The sequence below is a fragment of the Ranitomeya imitator genome, chromosome 4, assembly GCF_032444005.1.
Source record: "Ranitomeya imitator isolate aRanImi1 chromosome 4, aRanImi1.pri, whole genome shotgun sequence".
NCBI classification, from domain to species: Eukaryota; Metazoa; Chordata; class Amphibia; order Anura; family Dendrobatidae; genus Ranitomeya; species Ranitomeya imitator.
Window position 1 is genome coordinate 90,069,552 of NC_091285.1, and position 21,870 is coordinate 90,091,421.

Consider the following 21,870-nt stretch of genomic DNA (forward strand, 5'->3'; position numbering starts at 1 on the left):
TTTTGCCCTGTCCTGTATTTGAATAATATGCCATTTGATGTATGTAACTTTTCTCTGGTTTCTATTAGCTGTAATTTATGTATTTTCTTGTGCTGGGAGTTCACCTGTAACAATACGTCTCCTTCCCCCAATACTTGCAGCCCTAAGCTATATTGTAATTAAGGTTTGTCAACACCACTAGTAAAGAATAGCCATTCCTTCTCACAGCAGGTGGCTAGTCATATGTACATACTAGATAGACTAAGAGGAGCCGACCAGTCTAGAATCTTCAGGTGGACCCAACCATTGAATAGAAGGTGTGACCCCCACCCCCCTTCATGGGCGGATCCCAGGAGCTCAGACAATCCATTCTTTTTTTTGAGATCAGATGTGAGTTGATCCTTAAAGGGGAAGGAGTGGGGATTCTTAGCTGAGGCAAGACCCCACGTCCATCTGTGACTGCGGAAGCGAACGGGATGAGACTTGAGCTGAGGACATATCTCGTCGTTCGTGAGATTGTTTTGGCATCCCTTGGACTCATGTGGACTATTGCTTTGTTAGCTGGCACAAGGATTATCGGGAGGTGCCCCCGAATCTGTTCTGTTGGACTCGTGGAAGGACTATTGTTTCGTTTATCGGGTGCGGGATTACTGGAAAGCACCTCCAGATCTGTTTATTTACTTGGGCTTATTGTGGACTTCTGGTGGACTTGAAGGACATTATGGATATTTGATGTTGTATGCTCCCTGCTTTAATAAATCTCATTGGATCATCCCTCGGCCCGTTGTCCCTTCCTGTTCTGCTGTACACCCCGTCACAAACTGGTTGGCAGCAGTGGGATCAGAGCAGAAGGAATGGAGGACAAAGGCCCATCAACATTGGGAACCAGCACCGCAGAGTACAAGAGCTGGACTGCGATGAACCTACAAACAAACGCCCATGAAGTAGGAGTCCGTTTTAAAGGACTCTCCAAGGAGCAGCTAATTGAGGCTTTGGAAGGAGTTCGCCTGCAAGATGACACTGAGGAAGGATCCTCACAGCAAATGGAGGAAAGACTGCAGCCGGAGGTAAATACCCAAAAAAGTCAGTGGGTTGTGTGGTACGAGGAGGAGTTGGCATTTCTGGGAGAAGAGGCCACCATAGACGATAAGAGGAAGGCCATTCACAGAGCTCAGGAAATGGCATTGCTGGAGCAGATCGCTTTGGAAGCAGCTAGAAGCTCCAGACAGACTGTAACCTCAGCACCCACCATGAGGGAACTCCCCAGAGTGTCCCACAAAGACTTTAAGCCCTTTAATGAGGCTGCAGGCGACATTGAGGGCTTCTTCCAGGACTTTGAGCATCAGTGTTGATTAATGGAAGTCCTGGAAAGGGAGCGAGTTCGACATCTTGTGGGGTTCTTAGAGGGTGGAGCTGCTGAAGCCTATAGAGCTATGGACCCTCGGGGGAACTGTGAGTATGCGGCGATTAAACAGACTATTCTAGAACATTATGCTATGTTAAACCTTGTTATCTTATTCTTATAATTATGCTAACATACAAAATTAGCATATGCTTTAATCCCACTGCTGCCAGTATTATGCGGTCTTGAAATGTTTTTGTACTTATTCTTATGATTTTGCTAACATGCAAATTAACATGTGATTTAATCTTTTGTATTTGTATAATTTTGCGGTTTTCAGTTAAGATAAGGAATCGTAAAAATCATGCTGTTAAAGGTAGCATGGTCGAGTGGTCTAAGGCGCTGGACTTAGGCTCCAGTCTCTTTGGAGGCGTGGGATCAAATCCCACTGCTGCCAGTGTATTTTTACTTTGAAACTTTTTAGCTTATATTTATGATTTTGCTAATAGAAAAATTAGCATGTGTTTTATTATTTTGTATTTGTATGAGTCCATGCTTTGCTGTTTTGCAAAAGACAGTAGATAGAATCATTGCTTTTTCCTTTTTGCTTAGAGACCTATCCATTTTCCACCTTGAAGAAGTTAAAATGTAGGAAAATTCACTAAACTTACTCTAAGGAAGCTTTTTTCATGTAGTATATTAAGGTAGCATGGCCGAGCGGTCTAAGGCGCTGGATTAAGGCTCCAGTCTCTTCAGAGGCGTGGGTTCAAATCCCACTGCTGCCAGTAGGTCTTCAGAACATTTTGATCTAATTCAAATGATTTTGTATTTGCATGAGTGTGTGGGTTTCTGTTTAGGAAAAGACAGTTGATAGAATCATTGTTTTTTCCTATTGTTTAGAGACTTAACCATTTTACAACAGACCTGTAGGTTTAAATCCCACTGCTGCCAGTAGTAAGAGTTCCTTAAAACCTTTTTATCTTATTCTTATACATACGCTAACATACAAAATTAACATATGCTTTAATCCCACTGCTGCCAGTATTATGCGGTCTTGAAATGTTTTTGTACTTATTCTTATGATTTTGCTAACATGCAAATTAACATGTGATTTAATCTTTTGTATTTGTATAATTTAGTGGTTTTCAGTTAAGATAAGGAATCTTAAAAATCATGCTGCTAAAGGTAGCATGGCCGAGCGGTCTAAGGCGCTGGATTAAGGCTCCAGTCTCTTCAGAGGCGTTGGTTCAAATCCCACTGCTGCCAGTAGGTCTTCAGAACCTTTTGATCTAATTCTTATGATTTTGTATTTGCATGAGTGTGTGGATTTCTGTTTAGGAAAAGACAGTTGATAGATTCATTGGTTTTTCCTATTGTTTAGAGACTTAACCATTTTACAACAGACCTGTAGGTTCAAATCCCACTGCTGCCAGTAGTAAGAGTTCCTTAAAACCTTTTTATCTTATTCTTATAACTATGCTAACATACAAAATTAGCATATGCTTTAATCCCACTGCTGCCAGTATTATGAGGTCTTGAAATGTTTTTGTACTTATTCTTATGATTTTGCTAACATGCAAATTAGCATGTGATCTAATCTTCTTTTGTATTTGTATGATTTTTCGGTTTTCAGTTAAGATAAAGACCGTTGATAGAATCATTGGTTTTTCCTAATGTTTAGAGACATGCCCTTTTTCCAACATGCACTAATTTTAAATGTTGTCAAATGTACTTCACTTACTCTAAGGAAGCCTACTTAATCATGCTGAGTATGACTCAGCAGTATGAGTTCTTGAAAATCTTTTGATCTTATTCTTATAATTATGAAAACAGACAAAATTTGCATGTGCTTTCATCCCACTGCTGCCAGTATGATATGTGCTTGAAAATTGTTTTGAACTTACTCTTATGATTTTACTAACATACAAACTTACATGTGTTTTAATCTTCTTTTGTATTTGCTTAAGTGTTTTCTTTCTGGTTAAGATAAAAACAGTTGATAGAATTATTGTTTTTTTCCTAATATTTAGAGACATGTCTGTCATGATATGTACTTTTGCCCTGTCCTGTATTTGAATAATATGCCATTTGATGTATGTAACTGTTCTCTGGTTTCTATTAGCTGTAATTTATGTATTTTCTTGTGCTGGGAGTTCACCTGTAACAATATGTCTCCTTCCCCCAATACTTGCAGCCCTAAGCTATAATGTAATTAAGGTTTGTCAACACCACTAGTGAAGAATAGCCATTCTTTCTCACAGCAGGTGGCTAGTCATATGTACATACTTGATAGACTAAGAGGAGCCGACCAGTCTAGAATCTTCAGGTGGACCCAACCATTGAATAGAAGGTGTGACCCCTACCCCCCTTCATGGGCGGATCCCAGGAGCTCAGATAATCCATTCTTATTTTTGAGATCAGATGTGAGTTGATCCTTAAAGGGGAAGGAGTGGGGATTCTTAGCTGAGGCAAGACCCCACGTCCATCTGTGACTGCGGAAGCGTACGGGATGAGACTTGAGCTGAGGACATATCTCGTCGTTCGTGAGATTGTTTTGGGATCCCTTGGACTCATGTGGACCATTGCTTTGTTAGCTGGCACAAGGATTATCTGGAGGTGCCCCCGAATCTGTTCTGTTGGACTCGTGGAAGGACTATTGTTTCGTTTATCGGGTGCGGAATTACTGGAAAGCACCTCCAGATCTGTTTATTTCCTTGGGCTTATTGTGGACTTCTGGTGGACTTGAAGGACATTATGGATATTTGATGTTGTATGCTCCCTGCTTTAATAAATCTCATTGGATCATCCCTCGGCCTGTTGTCCCTTCCTGCTCTGCTGTACACCCCGTCACAAACTGGTTGGCAGCAGTGGGATCAGAGCAGAAGGAATGGAGGACAAAGGCCCATCAACATTGGGAACCAGCACCGCAGAGTACAAGAGCTGGACTGCGATGAACCTACAAACAAAGGCCCATGAAGTAGGAGTCCGTTTTAAAGGACTCTCCAAGGAGCAGCTAATTGAGGCTTTGGAAGGAGTTCGCCTGCAAGATGACACTGAGGAAGGATCCTCACAGCAAATGGAGGAAAGACTGCAGCCGGAGGTAAATACCCAAAAAAGTCAGTGGGTTGTGTGGTACGAGGAGGAGTTGGCATTTCTGGGAGAAGAGGCCACCATAGACGATAAGAGGAAGGCCATTCACAGAGCTCAGGAGATGGCATTGCTGGAGCAGATCGCTTTGGAAGCAGCTAGAAGCTCCAGACAGACTGTAACCTCAGCACCCACCATGAGGGAACTCCCCAGAGTGTCCCACAAAGACTTTAAGCCCTTTAATGAGGCTGCAGGCGACATTGAGGGCTTCTTCCAGGACTTTGAGCATCAGTGTTGATTAATGGAAGTCCCGGAAAGGGAGCGAGTTCGACATCTTGTGGGGTTCTTAGAGGGTGGAGCTGCTGAAGCCTATAGAGCTATGGACCCTCAGGGGAACTGTGAGTATGCGGCGATTAAACAGACTATTCTAGGACATTATGCTATGTTAAACCTTGTTATCTTATTCTTATAATTATGCTAACATACAAAATTAGCATATGCTTTAATCCCACTGCTGCCAGTATTATGCGGTCTTGAAATGTTTTTGTACTTATTCTTATGATTTTGCTAACATGCAAATTAACGTGATTTAATCTTTTGTATTTGTATAATTTTGCGGTTTTCAGTTAAGATAAGGAATCGTAAAAATCATGCTGTTAAAGGTAGCATGGCCGAGTGGTCTAAGGCGCTGGAATTAGGCTCCAGTCTCTTTGGAGGCGTGGGTTCAAATCCCACTGCTGCCAGTGTATTTCTACTTTGAAACTTTTTAGCTTATATTTATGATTTTGCTAATAGAAAAATTAGCATGTGTTTTATTATTTTGTATTTGTATGAGTCCATGCTTTGCTGTTTTGCAAAAGACAGTAGATAGAATCATTGCTTTTTCCTTTTTGCTTAGAGACCTTTCCATTTTCCACCTTGAAGAATTTAAACTGTAGGAAAATTCACTAAACTTACTCTAAGAAAGCTTTTTTCATATAGTATATTAAGGTAGCATGGCCGAGCGGTCTAAGGCGCTGGATTAAGGCTCCAGTTTCTTCAGAGGCGTGGGTTCAAATCCCACTGCTGCACTTCAGAACATTTTGATCTAATTCAAATGATTTTGTATTTGCATGAGTGTGTGGGTTTCTGTTTAGGAAAAGACAGTTGATAGAATCATTGGTTTTTCCTATTGTTTAGAGACTTAACCATTTTACAACAGACCTGTAGGTTTAAATCCCACTGCTGCCAGTAGTAAGAGTTCCTTAAAACCTTTTTATCTTATTCTTATACATACGCTAATATACAAAATTAGCATATGCTTTAATCCCACTGCTGCCAGTATTATGCGGTCTTGAAATGTTTTTGTACTTATTCTTATGATTTTGCTAACATGCAAATTAACATGTGATTTAATCTTTTGTATTTGTATAATTTTGTGGTTTTCAGTTAAGATAAGGAATCTTAAAAATCATGCTGCTAAATTTAGCATGGCCGAGCGGTCTAAGGCGCTGGATTAAGGCTCCAGTCTCTTCAGAGGCGTGGGTTCAAATCCCACTGCTGCCAGTAGGTCTTCAGAACCTTTTGATCTAATTCTTATGATTTTGTATTTGCATGAGTGTGTGGATTTCTGTTTAGGAAAAGACAGTTGATAGAATCATTGGTTTTTCCTATTGTTTAGAGACTTAACCATTTTACAACAGACCTGTAGGTTCAAATCCCACTGCTGCCAGTAGTAAGAGTTCCTTAAAACCTTTTTATCTTATTCTTATAACTATGCTAACATACAAAATTAGCATATGCTTTAATCCCACTGCTGCCAGTATTATGAGGTCTTGAAATGTTTTTGTACTTATTCTTATGATTTTGCTAACATGCATGTGCATGTGATCTAATCTTCTTTTGTATTTGTATGATTTTTCGGTTTTCGGTTAAGATAAAGACCGTTGATAGAATCATTGGTTTTTCCTAATGTTTAGAGACATGCCCTTTTTCCAACATGCACTAATTTTAAATGTTGTCAAATGTACTTCACTTACTCTAAGGAAGCCTACTTAATCATGCTGAGTATGACTCAGCAGTATGAGTTCTTGAAAATCTTTTGATCTTATTCTTATAATTATGAAAACAGACAAAATTTGCATGTGCTTTCATCCCACTGCTGCCAGTATGATATGTGCTTGAAAATTGTTTTGAACTTACTCTTATGATTTTACTAACATACAAACTTACATGTGTTTTAATCTTCTTTTGTATTTGCTTAAGTGTTTTCTTTCTGGTTAAGATAAAAACAGTTGATAGAATTATTGTTTTTTTCCTAATATTTAGAGACATGTCTGTCATGATATGTACTTTTGCCCTGTCCTGTATTTGAATAATATGCCATTTGATGTATGTAACTGTTCTCTGGTTTCTATTAGCTGTAATTTATGTATTTTCTTGTGCAGGGAGTTCACCTGTAACAATATGTCTCCTTCCCCCAATACTTGCAGCCCTAAGCTATAATGTAATTAAGGTTTGTCAACACCACTAGTGAAGAATAGCCATTCTTTCTCACAGCAGGTGGCTAGTCATATGTACATACTAGATAGACTAAGAGGAGCCGACCAGTCTAGAATCTTCAGGTGGACCCAACCATTGAATAGAAGGTGTGACCCCTACCCCCCTTCATGGGCGGATCCCAGGAGCTAAGATAATCCATTCTTATTTTTGAGATCAGATGTGAGTTGATCCTTAAAGGGGAAGGAGTGGGGATTCTTAGCTGAGGCAAGACCCCACGTCCATCTGTGACTGCGGAAGCGAACGGGATGAGACTTGAGCTGAGGACATATCTCGTCGTTCGTGAGATTGTTTTGGGATCCCTTGGACTCATGTGGACTATTGCTTTGTTAGCTGGCACAAGGATTATCTGGAGGTGCCCCCGAATCTGTTCTGTTGGACTCGTGGAAGGACTATTGTTTCGTTTATCGGGTGCGGGATTACTGGAAAGCACCTCCAGATCTGTTTATTTACTTGGGCTTATTGTGGACTTCTGGTGGACTTGAAGGACATTATGGATATTTGATGTTGTATGCTCCCTGCTTTAATAAATCTCATTGGATCATCCCTCGGCCTGTTGTCCCTTCCTGCTCTGCTGTACACCCCGTCACAAACTGGTTGGCAGCAGTGGGATCAGAGCAGAAGGAATGGAGGACAAAGGCCCATCAACATTGGGAACCAGCACCGCAGAGTACAAGAGCTGGACTGCGATGAACCTACAAACAAAGGCCCATGAAGTAGGAGTCCGTTTTAAAGGACTCTCCAAGGAGCAGCTAATTGAGGCTTTGGAAGGAGTTCGCCTGCAAGATGACACTGAGGAAGGATCCTCACAGCAAATGGAGGAAAGACTGCAGCCGGAGGTAAATACCCAAAAAAGTCAGTGGGTTGTGTGGTACGACCTGTCTTTCACTAGGGGGACTTGTCAGGGAGTCACGAAAACATTGAACTTTAGGAAGGCAAAGTTTGAACAGCTTAGAGATGCCCTTAATCTGGTAGACTGGGACAATATCCTCAGAAATGAGAATACAGATAATAAATGGGAAATGTTTAAGAACATCCTAAATAGGCAGTGTAAGCGGTTTATACCTTGTGGGAATAAAAGGACTAGAAATAGGAAAAACCCAATGTGGCTAAACAAAGAAGTAAGACAGGCAATTAACAGTAAAAAGAAAGCATTTGCACTACTAAAGCAGGATGGCACCATTGAAGCTCTAAAAAACTATAGGGAGAAAAATACTTTATCTAAAAAACTAATTAAAGCTGCCAAAAAGGAAACAGAGAAGCACATTGCTAAGGAGAGTAAAACTAATCCCAAACTGTTCTTCAACTATATCAATAGTAAAAGAATAAAAACTGAAAATGTAGGCCCCTTAAAAAATAGTGAGGAAAGAATGGTTGTAGATGACGAGGAAAAAGCTAACATATTAAATACCTTCTTCTCCACGGTATTCACGGTGGAAAATGAAATGCTAGGTGAAATCCCAAGAAACAATGAAAACCCTATATTAAGGGTCACCAATCTAACCCAAGAAGAGGTGCGAAACCGGCTAAATAAGATTAAAATAGATAAATCTCCGGGTCCGGATGGCATACACCCACGAGTACTAAGAGAACTAAGTAATGTAATAGATAAACCATTATTTCTTATTTTTAGTGACTCTATAGCGACAGGGTCTGTTCCGCAGGACTGGCGCATAGCAAATGTGGTGCCAATATTCAAAAAGGGCTCTAAAAGTGAACCTGGAAATTATAGGCCAGTAAGTCTAACCTCTATTGTTAGTAAAATATTTGAAGGGTTTCTGAGGGATGTTATTCTGGATTATCTCAATGAGAATAACTGTTTAACTCCATATCAGCATGGGTTTATGAGAAATCGCTCCTGTCAAACCAATCTAATCAGTTTTTATGAAGAGGTAAGCTATAGACTGGACCACGGTGAGTCATTGGACGTGGTATATCTCGATTTTTCCAAAGCGTTTGATACCGTGCCGCACAAGAGGTTGGTACACAAAATGAGAATGCTTGGTCTGGGGGAAAATGTGTGTAAATGGGTTAGTAACTGGCTTAGTGATAGAAAGCAGAGGGTGGTTATAAATGGTATAGTCTCTAACTGGGTCGCTGTGACCAGTGGGGTACCGCAGGGGTCAGTATTGGGACCTGTTCTCTTCAACATATTCATTAATGATCTGGTAGAAGGTTTACACAGTAAAATATCGATATTTGCAGATGATACAAAACTATGTAAAGCAGTTAATACAAGAGAAGATAGTATTCTGCTACAGATGGATCTGGATAAGTTGGAAACTTGGGCTGAAAGGTGGCAGATGAGGTTTAACAATGATAAATGTAAGGTTATACACATGGGAAGAGGGAATCAATATCACCATTACACACTGAACGGGAAACCACTGGGTAAATCTGACAGGGAGAAGGACTTGGGGATCCTAGTTAATGATAAACTTACCTGGAGCAGCCAGTGCCAGGCAGCAGCTGCCAAGGCAAACAGGATCATGGGGTGCATTAAAAGAAGTCTGGATACACATGATGAGAGCATTATACTGCCTCTGTACAAATCCCTAGTTAGACCGCACATGGAGTACTGTGTCCAGTTTTGGGCACCGGTGCTCAGGAAGGATATAATGGAACTAGAGAGAGTACAAAGGAGGGCAACAAAATTAATAAAGGGGATGGGAGAACTACAATACCCAGATAGATTAGCGAAATTAGGATTATTTAGTCTAGAAAAAAGACGACTGAGGGGCGATCTAATAACCATGTATAAGTATATAAGGGGACAATACAAATATCTCGCTGAGGATCTGTTTATACCAAGGAAGGTGACGGGCACAAGGGGGCATTCTTTGCGTCTGGAGGAGAGAAGGTTTTTCCACCAACATAGAAGAGGATTCTTTACTGTTAGGGCAGTGAGAATCTGGAATTGCTTGCCTGAGGAGGTGGTGATGGCGAACTCAGTCGAGGGGTTCAAGAGAGGCCTGGATGTCTTCCTGGAGCAGAACAATATTGTATCATACAATTATTAGGTTCTGTAGAAGGACGTAGATCTGGGTATTTATTATGATGGAATATAGGCTGAACTGGATGGACAAATGTCTTTTTTCGGCCTTACTAACTATGTTACTATGTTACTATGTTACTATGTTACTATGAGGAGGAGTTGGCATTTCTGGGAGAAGAGGCCACCATAGACGATAAGAGGAAGGCCATTCACAGAGCTCAGGAGAGGGCATTGCTGGAGCAGATCGCTTTGGAAGCAGCTAGAAGCTCCAGACAGACTGTAACCTCAGCACCCACCATGAGGGAACTCCCCAGAGTGTCCCACAAAGACTTTAAGCCCTTTAATGAGGCTGCAGGCGACATTGAGGGCTTCTTCCAGGACTTTGAGCATCAGTGTTGATTAATGGAAGTCCCGGAAAGGGAGCGAGTTCGACATCTTGTGGGGTTCTTAGAGGGTGGAGCTGCTGAAGCCTATAGAGCTAGGGACCCTCGGGGGAACTGTGAATATGCGGCGATTAAACTGACTATTCTAGAACATTATGCTATGTTAAACCTTGTTATCTTATTCTTATAATTATGCTAACATACAAAATTAGCATATGCTTTAATCCCACTGCTGCCAGTATTATGCGGTCTTGAAATGTTTTTGTACTTATTCTTATGATTTTGCTAACATGCAAATTAACATGTGATTTAATCTTTTGTATTTGTATAATTTTGCGGTTTTCAGTTAAGATAAGGAATCGTAAAAATCATGCTGTTAAAGGTAGCATGGTCGAGTGGTCTAAGGCGCTGGACTTAGGCTCCAGTCTCTTTGGAGGCGTGGGTTCAAATCCCACTGCTGCCAGTGTATTTCTACTTTGAAACTTTTTAGCTTATATTTATGATTTTGCTAATAGAAAAATTAGCATGTGTTTTATTATTTTGTATTTTTATGAGTCCATGCTTTGCTGTTTTGCAAAAGACAGTAGATAGAATCATTGCTTTTTCCTTTTTGCTTAGAGACCTAGCCATTTTCCACCTTGAAGAAGTTAAACTGTAGGAAAATTCACTAAACTTACTCTAAGGAAGCTTTTTTAATGTAGTATATTAGGGTAGCATGGCTGAGCGGTCTAAGGCGCTGGATTAAGGCTCCAGTCTCTTCAGAGGCGTGGGTTCAAACCCCACTGCTGCCAGTAGGTCTTCAGAACATTTTGATCTAATTCAAATGATTTTGTATTTGCGTGAGTGTGTGGGTTTCTGTTTAGGAAAAGACAGTTGATAGAATCATTGTTTTTTCCTATTGTTTAGAGACTTAACCATTTTACAACAGACCTGTAGGTTTAAATCCCACTGCTGCCAGTAGTAAGAGTTCCTTAAAACCTTTTTATCTTATTCTTATACATACGCTAATATACAAAATTAGCATATGCTTTAATCCCACTGCTGCCAGTATTATGCGGTCTTGAAATGTTTTTGTACTTATTCTTATGATTTTGCTAACATGCAAATTAACATGTGATTTAATCTTTTGTATTTGTATAATTTTGTGGTTTTCAGTTAAGATAAGGAATCTTAAAAATCATGCTGCTAAAGGTAGCATGGCCGAGCGGTCTAAGGGGCTGGATTAAGGCTCCAGTCTCTTCAGAGGCGTGGGTTCAAATCCTACTGCTGCCAGTAGGTCTTCAGAACCTTTTGATCTAATTCTTATGATTTTGTATTTGCATGAGTGTGTGGATTTCTGTTTAGGAAAAGACAGTTGATAGAATCATTGGTTTTTCCTATTGTTTAGAGACTTAACCATTTTACAACAGACCTGTAGGTTCAAATCCCACTGCTGCCAGTAGTAAGAGTTCCTTAAAACCTTTTTATCTTATTCTTATAACTATGCTAACATACAAAATTAGCATATGCTTTAATCCCACTGCTGCCAGTATTATGAGGTCTTGAAATGTTTTTGTACTTATTCTTATGATTTTGCTAACATGCAAATTAGCATGTGATCTAATCTTCTTTTGTATTTGTATGATTTTTCGGTTTTCGGTTAAGATAAAGACCGTTCATAGAATCATTGGTTTTTCCTAATGTTTAGAGACATGCCCTTTTTCCAACATGCACTAATTTTAAATGTTGTCAAATGTACTTCACTTACTCTAAGGAAGCCTACTTAATCATGCTGAGTATGACTCAGCAGTATGAGTTCTTGAAAATCTTTTGATCTTATTCTTATAATTATGAAAACAGACAAAATTTGCATGTGCTTTCATCCCACTGCTGCCAGTATGATATGTGCTTGAAAATTGTTTTGAACTTACTCTTATGATTTTACTAACATACAAACTTACATGTGTTTTAATCTTCTTTTGTATTTGCTTAAGTGTTTTCTTTCTGGTTAAGATAAAAACAGTTGATAGAATTATTGTTTTTTTCCTAATATTTAGAGACATGTCTGTCATGATATGTACTTTTGCCCTGTCCTGTATTTGAATAATATGCCATTTGATGTATGTAACTGTTCTCTGGTTTCTATTAGCTGTAATTTATGTATTTTCTTGTGCTGGGAGTTCACCTGTAACAATATGTCTCCTTCCCCCAATACTTGCAGCCCTAAGCTATAATGTAATTAAGGTTTGTCAACACCACTAGTGAAGAATAGCCATTCTTTCTCACAGCAGGTGGCTAGTCATATGTACATACTTGATAGACTAAGAGGAGCCGACCAGTCTAGAATCTTCAGGTGGACCCAACCATTGAATAGAAGGTGTGACCCCTACCCCCCTTCATGGGCGGATCCCAGGAGCTCAGACAATCCATTCTTATTTTTGAGATCAGATGTGAGTTGATCCTTAAAGGGGAAGGAGTGGGGATTCTTAGCTGAGGCAAGACCCCACGTCCATCTGTGACTGCGGAAGCGTACGGGATGAGACTTGAGCTGAGGACATATCTCGTCGTTCGTGAGATTGTTTTGGGATCCCTTGGACTCATGTGGACCATTGCTTTGTTAGCTGGCACAAGGATTATCTGGAGGTGCCCCCGAATCTGTTCTGTTGGACTCGTGGAAGGACTATTGTTTCGTTTATCGGGTGCGGGATTACTGGAAAGCACCTCCAGATCTGTTTATTTCCTTGGGCTTATTGTGGACTTCTGGTGGACTTGAAGGACATTATGGATATTTGATGTTGTATGCTCCCTGCTTTAATAAATCTCATTGGATCATCCCTCGGCCTGTTGTCCCTTCCTGCTCTGCTGTACACCCCGTCACAAACTGGTTGGCAGCAGTGGGATCAGAGCAGAAGGAATGGAGGACAAAGGCCCATCAACATTGGGAACCAGCACCGCAGAGTACAAGAGCTGGACTGCGATGAACCTACAAACAAAGGCCCATGAAGTAGGAGTCCGTTTTAAAGGACTCTCCAAGGAGCAGCTAATTGAGGCTTTGGAAGGAGTTCGCCTGCAAGATGACACTGAGGAAGGATCCTCACAGCAAATGGAGGAAAGACTGCAGCCGGAGGTAAATACCCAAAAAAGTCAGTGGGTTGTGTGGTACGAGGAGGAGTTGGCATTTCTGGGAGAAGAGGCCACCATAGACGATAAGAGGAAGGCCATTCACAGAGCTCAGGAGATGGCATTGCTGGAGCAGATCGCTTTGGAAGCAGCTAGAAGCTCCAGACAGACTGTAACCTCAGCACCCACCATGAGGGAACTCCCCAGAGTGTCCCACAAAGACTTTAAGCCCTTTAATGAGGCTGCAGGCGACATTGAGGGCTTCTTCCAGGACTTTGAGCATCAGTGTTGATTAATGGAAGTCCCGGAAAGGGAGCGAGTTCGACATCTTGTGGGGTTCTTAGAGGGTGGAGCTGCTGAAGCCTATAGAGCTATGGACCCTCAGGGGAACTGTGAGTATGCGGCGATTAAACAGACTATTCTAGGACATTATGCTATGTTAAACCTTGTTATCTTATTCTTATAATTATGCTAACATACAAAATTAGTATATGCTTTAATCCCACTGCTGCCAGTATTATGCGGTCTTGAAATGTTTTTGTACTTATTCTTATGATTTTGCTAACATGCAAATTAACGTGATTTAATCTTTTGTATTTGTATAATTTTGCGGTTTTCAGTTAAGATAAGGAATCGTAAAAATCATGCTGTTAAAGGTAGCATGGCCGAGTGGTCTAAGGCGCTGGAATTAGGCTCCAGTCTCTTTGGAGGCGTGGGTTCAAATCCCACTGCTGCCAGTGTATTTCTACTTTGAAACTTTTTAGCTTATATTTATGATTTTGCTAATAGAAAAATTAGCATGTGTTTTATTATTTTGTATTTGTATGAGTCCATGCTTTGCTGTTTTGCAAAAGACAGTAGATAGAATCATTGCTTTTTCCTTTTTGCTTAGAGACCTTTCCATTTTCCACCTTGAAGAATTTAAACTGTAGGAAAATTCACTAAACTTACTCTAAGAAAGCTTTTTTCATATAGTATATTAAGGTAGCATGGCCGAGCGGTCTAAGGCGCTGGATTAAGGCTCCAGTCTCTTCAGAGGCCTGGGTTCAAATCCCACTGCTGCACTTCAGAACATTTTGATCTAATTCAAATGATTTTGTATTTGCATGAGTGTGTGGGTTTCTGTTTAGGAAAAGACAGTTGATAGAATCATTGGTTTTTCCTATTGTTTAGAGACTTAACCATTTTACAACAGACCTGTAGGTTTAAATCCCACTGCTGCCAGTAGTAAGAGTTCCTTAAAACCTTTTTATCTTATTCTTATACATACGCTAATATACAAAATTAGCATATGCTTTAATCCCACTGCTGCCAGTATTATGCGGTCTTGAAATGTTTTTGTACTTATTCTTATGATTTTGCTAACATGCAAATTAACATGTGATTTAATCTTTTGTATTTGTATAATTTTGTGGTTTTCAGTTAAGATAAGGAATCTTAAAAATCATGCTGCTAAATTTAGCATGGCCGAGCGGTCTAAGGCGCTGGATTAAGGCTCCAGTCTCTTCAGAGGCGTGGGTTCAAATCCCACTGCTGCCAGTAGGTCTTCAGAACCTTTTGATCTAATTCTTATGATTTTGTATTTGCATGAGTGTGTGGATTTCTGTTTAGGAAAAGACAGTTGATAGAATCATTGGTTTTTCCTATTGTTTAGAGACTTAACCATTTTACAACAGACCTGTAGGTTCAAATCCCACTGCTGCCAGTAGTAAGAGTTCCTTAAAACCTTTTTATCTTATTCTTATAACTATGCTAACATACAAAATTAGCATATGCTTTAATCCCACTGCTGCCAGTATTATGAGGTCTTGAAATGTTTTTGTACTTATTCTTATGATTTTGCTAACATGCAAATTAGCATGTGATCTAATCTTCTTTTGTATTTGTATGATTTTTCGGTTTTCGGTTAAGATAAAGACCGTTGATAGAATCATTGGTTTTTCCTAATGTTTAGAGACATGCCCTTTTTCCAACATGCACTAATTTTAAATGTTGTCAAATGTACTTCACTTACTCTAAGGAAGCCTACTTAATCATGCTGAGTATGACTCAGCAGTATGAGTTCTTGAAAATCTTTTGATCTTATTCTTATAATTATGAAAACAGACAAAATTTGCATGTGCTTTCATCCCACTGCTGCCAGTATGATATGTGCTTGAAAATTGTTTTGAACTTACTCTTATGATTTTACTAACATACAAACTTACATGTGTTTTAATCTTCTTTTGTATTTGCTTAAGTGTTTTCTTTCTGGTTAAGATAAAAACAGTTGATAGAATTATTGTTTTTTTCCTAATATTTAGAGACATGTCTGTCATGATATGTACTTTTGCCCTGTCCTGTATTTGAATAATATGCCATTTGATGTATGTAACTGTTCTCTGGTTTCTATTAGCTGTAATTTATGTATTTTCTTGTGCAGGGAGTTCACCTGTAACAATATGTCTCCTTCCCCCAATACTTGCAGCCCTAAGCTATAATGTAATTAAGGTTTGTCAACACCACTAGTGAAGAATAGCCATTCTTTCTCACAGCAGGTGGCTAGTCATATGTACATACTAGATAGACTAAGAGGAGCCGACCAGTCTAGAATCTTCAGGTGGACCCAACCATTGAATAGAAGGTGTGACCCCTACCCCCCTTCATGGGCGGATCCCAGGAGCTAAGATAATCCATTCTTATTTTTGAGATCAGATGTGAGTTGATCCTTAAAGGGGAAGGAGTGGGGATTCTTAGCTGAGGCAAGACCCCACGTCCATCTGTGACTGCGGAAGCGAACGGGATGAGACTTGAGCTGAGGACATATCTCGTCGTTCGTGAGATTGTTTTGGGATCCCTTGGACTCATGTGGACTATTGTTTTGTTAGCTGGCACAAGGATTATCTGGAGGTGCCCCCGAATCTGTTCTGTTGGACTCGTGGAAGGACTATTGTTTCGTTTATCGGGTGCGGGATTACTGGAAAGCACCTCCAGATCTGTTTATTTACTTGGGCTTATTGTGGACTTCTGGTGGACTTGAAGGACATTATGGATATTTGATGTTGTATGCTCCCTGCTTTAATAAATCTCATTGGATCATCCCTCGGCCTGTTGTCCCTTCCTGCTCTGCTGTACACCCCGTCACAAACTGGTTGGCAGCAGTGGGATCAGAGCAGAAGGAATGGAGGACAAAGGCCCATCAACATTGGGAACCAGCACCGCAGAGTACAAGAGCTGGACTGCGATGAACCTACAAACAAAGGCCCATGAAGTAGGAGTCCGTTTTAAAGGACTCTCCAAGGAGCAGCTAATTGAGGCTTTGGAAGGAGTTCGCCTGCAAGATGACACTGAGGAAGGATCCTCACAGCAAATGGAGGAAAGACTGCAGCCGGAGGTAAATACCCAAAAAAGTCAGTGGGTTGTGTGGTACGACCTGTCTTTCACTAGGGGGACTTGTCAGGGAGTCACAAAAACATTGAACTTTAGGAAGGCAAAGTTTGAACAGCTTAGAGATGCCCTTAATCTGGTAGACTGGGACAATATCCTCAGAAATGAGAATACAGATAATAAATGGGAAATGTTTAAGAACATCCTAAATAGGCAGTGTAAGCAGTTTATACCTTGTGGGAATAAAAGGACTAGAAATAGGAAAAACCCAATGTGGCTAAACAAAGAAGTAAGACAGGCAATTAACAGTAAAAAGAAAGCATTTGCACTACTAAAGCAGGATGGCACCATTGAAGCTCTAAAAAACTATAGGGAGAAAAATACTTTATCTAAAAAACTAATTAAAGCTGCCAAAAAGGAAACAGAGAAGCACATTGCTAAGGAGAGTAAAACTAATCCCAAACTGTTCTTCAACTATATCAATAGTAAAAGAATAAAAACTGAAAATGTAGGCCCCTTAAAAAATAGTGAGGAAAGAATGGTTGTAGATGACGAGGAAAAAGCTAACATATTAAATACCTTCTTCTCCACGGTATTCACGGTGGAAAATGAAATGCTAGGTGAAATCCCAAGAAACAATGAAAACCCTATATTAAGGGTCACCAATCTAACCCAAGAAGAGGTGCGAAACCGGCTAAATAAGATTAAAATAGATAAATCTCCGGGTCCGGATGGCATACACCCACGAGTACTAAGAGAACTAAGTAATGTAATAGATAAACCATTATTTCTTATTTTTAGTGACTCTATAGCGACAGGGTCTGTTCCGCAGGACTGGCGCATAGCAAATGTGGTGCCAATATTCAAAAAGGGCTCTAAAAGTGAACCTGGAAATTATAGGCCAGTAAGTCTAACCTCTATTGTTAGTAAAATATTTGAAGGGTTTCTGAGGGATGTTATTCTGGATTATCTCAATGAGAATAACTGTTTAACTCCATATCAGCATGGGTTTATGAGAAATCGCTCCTGTCAAACCAATCTAATCAGTTTTTATGAAGAGGTAAGCTATAGACTGGACCACGGTGAGTCATTGGACGTGGTATATCTCGATTTTTCCAAAGCGTTTGATACCGTGCCGCACAAGAGGTTGGTACACAAAATGAGAATGCTTGGTCTGGGGGAAAATGTGTGTAAATGGGTTAGTAACTGGCTTAGTGATAGAAAGCAGAGGGTGGTTATAAATGGTATAGTCTCTAACTGGGTCGCTGTGACCAGTGGGGTACCGCAGGGGTCAGTATTGGGACCTGTTCTCTTCAACATATTCATTAATGATCTGGTAGAAGGTTTACACAGTAAAATATCGATATTTGCAGATGATACAAAACTATGTAAAGCAGTTAATACAAGAGAAGATAGTATTCTGCTACAGATGGATCTGGATAAGTTGGAAACTTGGGCTGAAAGGTGGCAGATGAGGTTTAACAATGATAAATGTAAGGTTATACACATGGGAAGAGGGAATCAATATCACCATTACACACTGAACGGGAAACCACTGGGTAAATCTGACAGGGAGAAGGACTTGGGGATCCTAGTTAATGATAAACTTACCTGGAGCAGCCAGTGCCAGGCAGCAGCTGCCAAGGCAAACAGGATCATGGGGTGCATTAAAAGAGGTCTGGATACACATGATGAGAGCATTATACTGCCTCTGTACAAATCCCTAGTTAGACCGCACATGGAGTACTGTGTCCAGTTTTGGGCACCGGTGCTCAGGAAGGATATAATGGAACTAGAGAGAGTACAAAGGAGGGCAACAAAATTAATAAAGGGGATGGGAGAACTACAATACCCAGATAGATTAGCGAAATTAGGATTATTTAGTCTAGAAAAAAGACGACTGAGGGGCGATCTAATAACCATGTATAAGTATATAAGGGGACAATACAAATATCTCGCTGAGGATCTGTTTATACCAAGGAAGGTGACGGGCACAAGGGGGCATTCTTTGCGTCTGGAGGAGAGAAGGTTTTTCCACCAACATAGAAGAGGATTCTTTACTGTTAGGGCAGTGAGAATCTGGAATTGCTTGCCTGAGGAGGTGGTGATGGCGAACTCAGTCGAGGGGTTCAAGAGAGGCCTGGATGTCTTCCTGGAGCAGAACAATATTGTATCATACAATTATTAGGTTCTGTAGAAGGACGTAGATCTGGGTATTTATTATGATGGAATATAGGCTGAACTGGATGGACAAATGTCTTTTTTCGGCCTTACTAACTATGTTACTATGTTACTATGTTACTATGTTACTATGAGGAGGAGTTGGCATTTCTGGGAGAAGAGGCCACCATAGACGATAAGAGGAAGGCCATTCACAGAGCTCAGGAGAGGGCATTGCTGGAGCAGATCGCTTTGGAAGCAGCTAGAAGCTCCAGACAGACTGTAACCTCAGCACCCACCATGAGGGAACTCCCCAGAGTGTCCCACAAAGACTTTAAGCCCTTTAATGAGGCTGCAGGCGACATTGAGGGCTTCTTCCAGGACTTTGAGCATCAGTGTTGATTAATGGAAGTCCCGGAAAGGGAGCGAGTTCGACATCTTGTGGGGTTCTTAGAGGGTGGAGCTGCTGAAGCCTATAGAGCTAGGGACCCTCGGGGGAACTGTGAATATGCGGCGATTAAACTGACTATTCTAGAACATTATGCTATGTTAAACCTTGTTATCTTATTCTTATAATTATGCTAACATACAAAATTAGCATATGCTTTAATCCCACTGCTGCCAGTATTATGCGGTCTTGAAATGTTTTTGTACTTATTCTTATGATTTTGCTAACATGCAAATTAACATGTGATTTAATCTTTTGTATTTGTATAATTTTGCGGTTTTCAGTTAAGATAAGGAATCGTAAAAATCATGCTGTTAAAGGTAGCATGGTCGAGTGGTCTAAGGCGCTGGACTTAGGCTCCAGTCTCTTTGGAGGCGTGGGTTCAAATCCCACTGCTGCCAGTGTATTTCTACTTTGAAACTTTTTAGCTTATATTTATGATTTTGCTAATAGAAAAATTAGCATGTGTTTTATTATTTTGTATTTTTATGAGTCCATGCTTTGCTGTTTTGCAAAAGACAGTAGATAGAATCATTGCTTTTTCCTTTTTGCTTAGAGACCTATCCATTTTCCACCTTGAAGAAGTTAAACTGTAGGAAAATTCACTAAACTTACTCTAAGGAAGCTTTTTTTATGTAGTATATTAGGGTAGCATGGCTGAGCGGTCTAAGGCGCTGGATTAAGGCTCCAGTCTCTTCAGAGGCGTGGGTTCAAACCCCACTGCTGCCAGTAGGTCTTCAGAACATTTTGATCTAATTCAAATGATTTTGTATTTGCGTGAGTGTGTGGGTTTCTGTTTAGGAAAAGACAGTTGATAGAATCATTGTTTTTTCCTATTGTTTAGAGACTTAACCATTTTACAACAGACCTGTAGGTTTAAATCCCACTGCTGCCAGTAGTAAGAGTTCCTTAAAACCTTTTTATCTTATTCTTATACATACGCTAATATACAAAATTAGCATATGCTTTAATCCCACTGCTGCCAGTATTATGCGGTCTTGAAATGTTTTTGTACTTATTCTTATGATTTTGCTAACATGCAAATTAACATGTGATTTAATCTTTTGTATTTGTATAATTTTGTGGTTTTCAGTTAAGATAAGGAATCTTAAAAATCATGCTGCTAAAGGTAGCATGGCCGAGCGGTCTAAGGGGCTGGATTAAGGCTCCAGTCTCTTCAGAGGCGTGGGTTCAAATCCTACTGCTGCCAGTAGGTCTTCAGAACCTTTTGATCTAATTCTTATGATTTTGTATTTGCATGAGTGTGTGGATTTCTGTTTAGGAAAAGACAGTTGATAGAATCATTGGTTTTTCCTATTGTTTAGAGACTTAACCATTTTACAACAGACCTGTAGGTTCAAATCCCACTGCTGCCAGTAGTAAGAGTTCCTTAAAACCTTTTTATCTTATTCTTATAACTATGCTAACATACAAAATTAGTATATGCTTTAATCCCACTGCTGCCAGTATTATGAGGTCTTGAAATGTTTTTGTACTTATTCTTATGATTTTGCTAACATGAAAATTAGCATGTGATCTAATCTTCTTTTGTATTTGTATGATTTTTCGGTTTTCGGTTAAGATAAAGACCGTTCATAGAATCATTGGTTTTTCCTAATGTTTAGAGACATGCCCTTTTTCCAACATGCACTAATTTTAAATGTTGTCAAATGTACTTCACTTACTCTAAGGAAGCCTACTTAATCATGCTGAGTATGACTCAGCAGTATGAGTTCTTGAAAATCTTTTGATCTTATTCTCATAATTATGAAAACAGACAAAATTTGCATGTGCTTTCATCCCACTGCTGCCAGTATGATATGTGCTTGAAAATTGTTTTGAACTTACTCTTATGATTTTACTAACATACAAACTTACATGTGTTTTAATCTTCTTTTGTATTTGCTTAAGTGTTTTCTTTCTGGTTAAGATAAAAACAGTTGATAGAATTATTGTTTTTTTCCTAATATTTAGAGACATGTCTGTCATGATATGTACTTTTGCCCTGTCCTGTATTTGAATAATATGCCATTTGATGTATGTAACTGTTCTCTGGTTTCTATTAGCTGTAATTTATGTATTTTCTTGTGCAGGGAGTTCACCTGTAACAATATGTCTCCTTCCCCCAATACTTGCAGCCCTAAGCTATAATGTAATTAAGGTTTGTCAACACCACTAGTGAAGAATAGCCATTCTTTCTCACAGCAGGTGGCTAGTCATATGTACATACTAGATAGACTAAGAGGAGCCGACCAGTCTAGAATCTTCAGGTGGACCCAACCATTGAATAGAAGGTGTGACCCCTACCCCCCTTCATGGGCGGATCCCAGGAGCTCAGATAATCCATTCTTATTTTTGAGATCAGATGTGAGTTGATCCTTAAAGGGGAAGGAGTGGGGATTCTTAGCTGAGGCAAGACCCCACGTCCATCTGTGACTGCGGAAGCGTACGGGATGAGACTTGAGCTGAGGAC

The 21,870-nt window shown here is 40.0% G+C and overlaps 6 non-coding genes across 6 annotated transcripts; all 6 read left to right on the forward strand.

The window, feature by feature from the left end:
* The first annotated feature begins 1,696 nt into the window (after positions 1-1,696).
* Positions 1,697-1,778, forward strand: TRNAL-UAG (transfer RNA leucine (anticodon UAG)). The gene has a single exon. It is a non-coding gene; the product is annotated as a tRNA-Leu (tRNA).
* A 246-nt stretch (positions 1,779-2,024) lies between these two features.
* On the forward strand, positions 2,025-2,106 carry TRNAL-AAG (transfer RNA leucine (anticodon AAG)). The gene has a single exon. It is a non-coding gene; the product is annotated as a tRNA-Leu (tRNA).
* A 2,963-nt stretch (positions 2,107-5,069) lies between these two features.
* TRNAL-UAG (transfer RNA leucine (anticodon UAG)) lies at positions 5,070-5,151 on the forward strand. Its single transcript has one exon. It is a non-coding gene; the product is annotated as a tRNA-Leu (tRNA).
* Positions 5,152-10,705: 5,554 nt separating this feature from the next.
* On the forward strand, positions 10,706-10,787 carry TRNAL-UAG (transfer RNA leucine (anticodon UAG)). The gene has a single exon. It is a non-coding gene; the product is annotated as a tRNA-Leu (tRNA).
* A 3,291-nt stretch (positions 10,788-14,078) lies between these two features.
* Positions 14,079-14,160, forward strand: TRNAL-UAG (transfer RNA leucine (anticodon UAG)). The gene has a single exon. It is a non-coding gene; the product is annotated as a tRNA-Leu (tRNA).
* A 5,556-nt stretch (positions 14,161-19,716) lies between these two features.
* On the forward strand, positions 19,717-19,798 carry TRNAL-UAG (transfer RNA leucine (anticodon UAG)). The gene has a single exon. It is a non-coding gene; the product is annotated as a tRNA-Leu (tRNA).
* Positions 19,799-21,870: the final 2,072 nt, after the last annotated feature.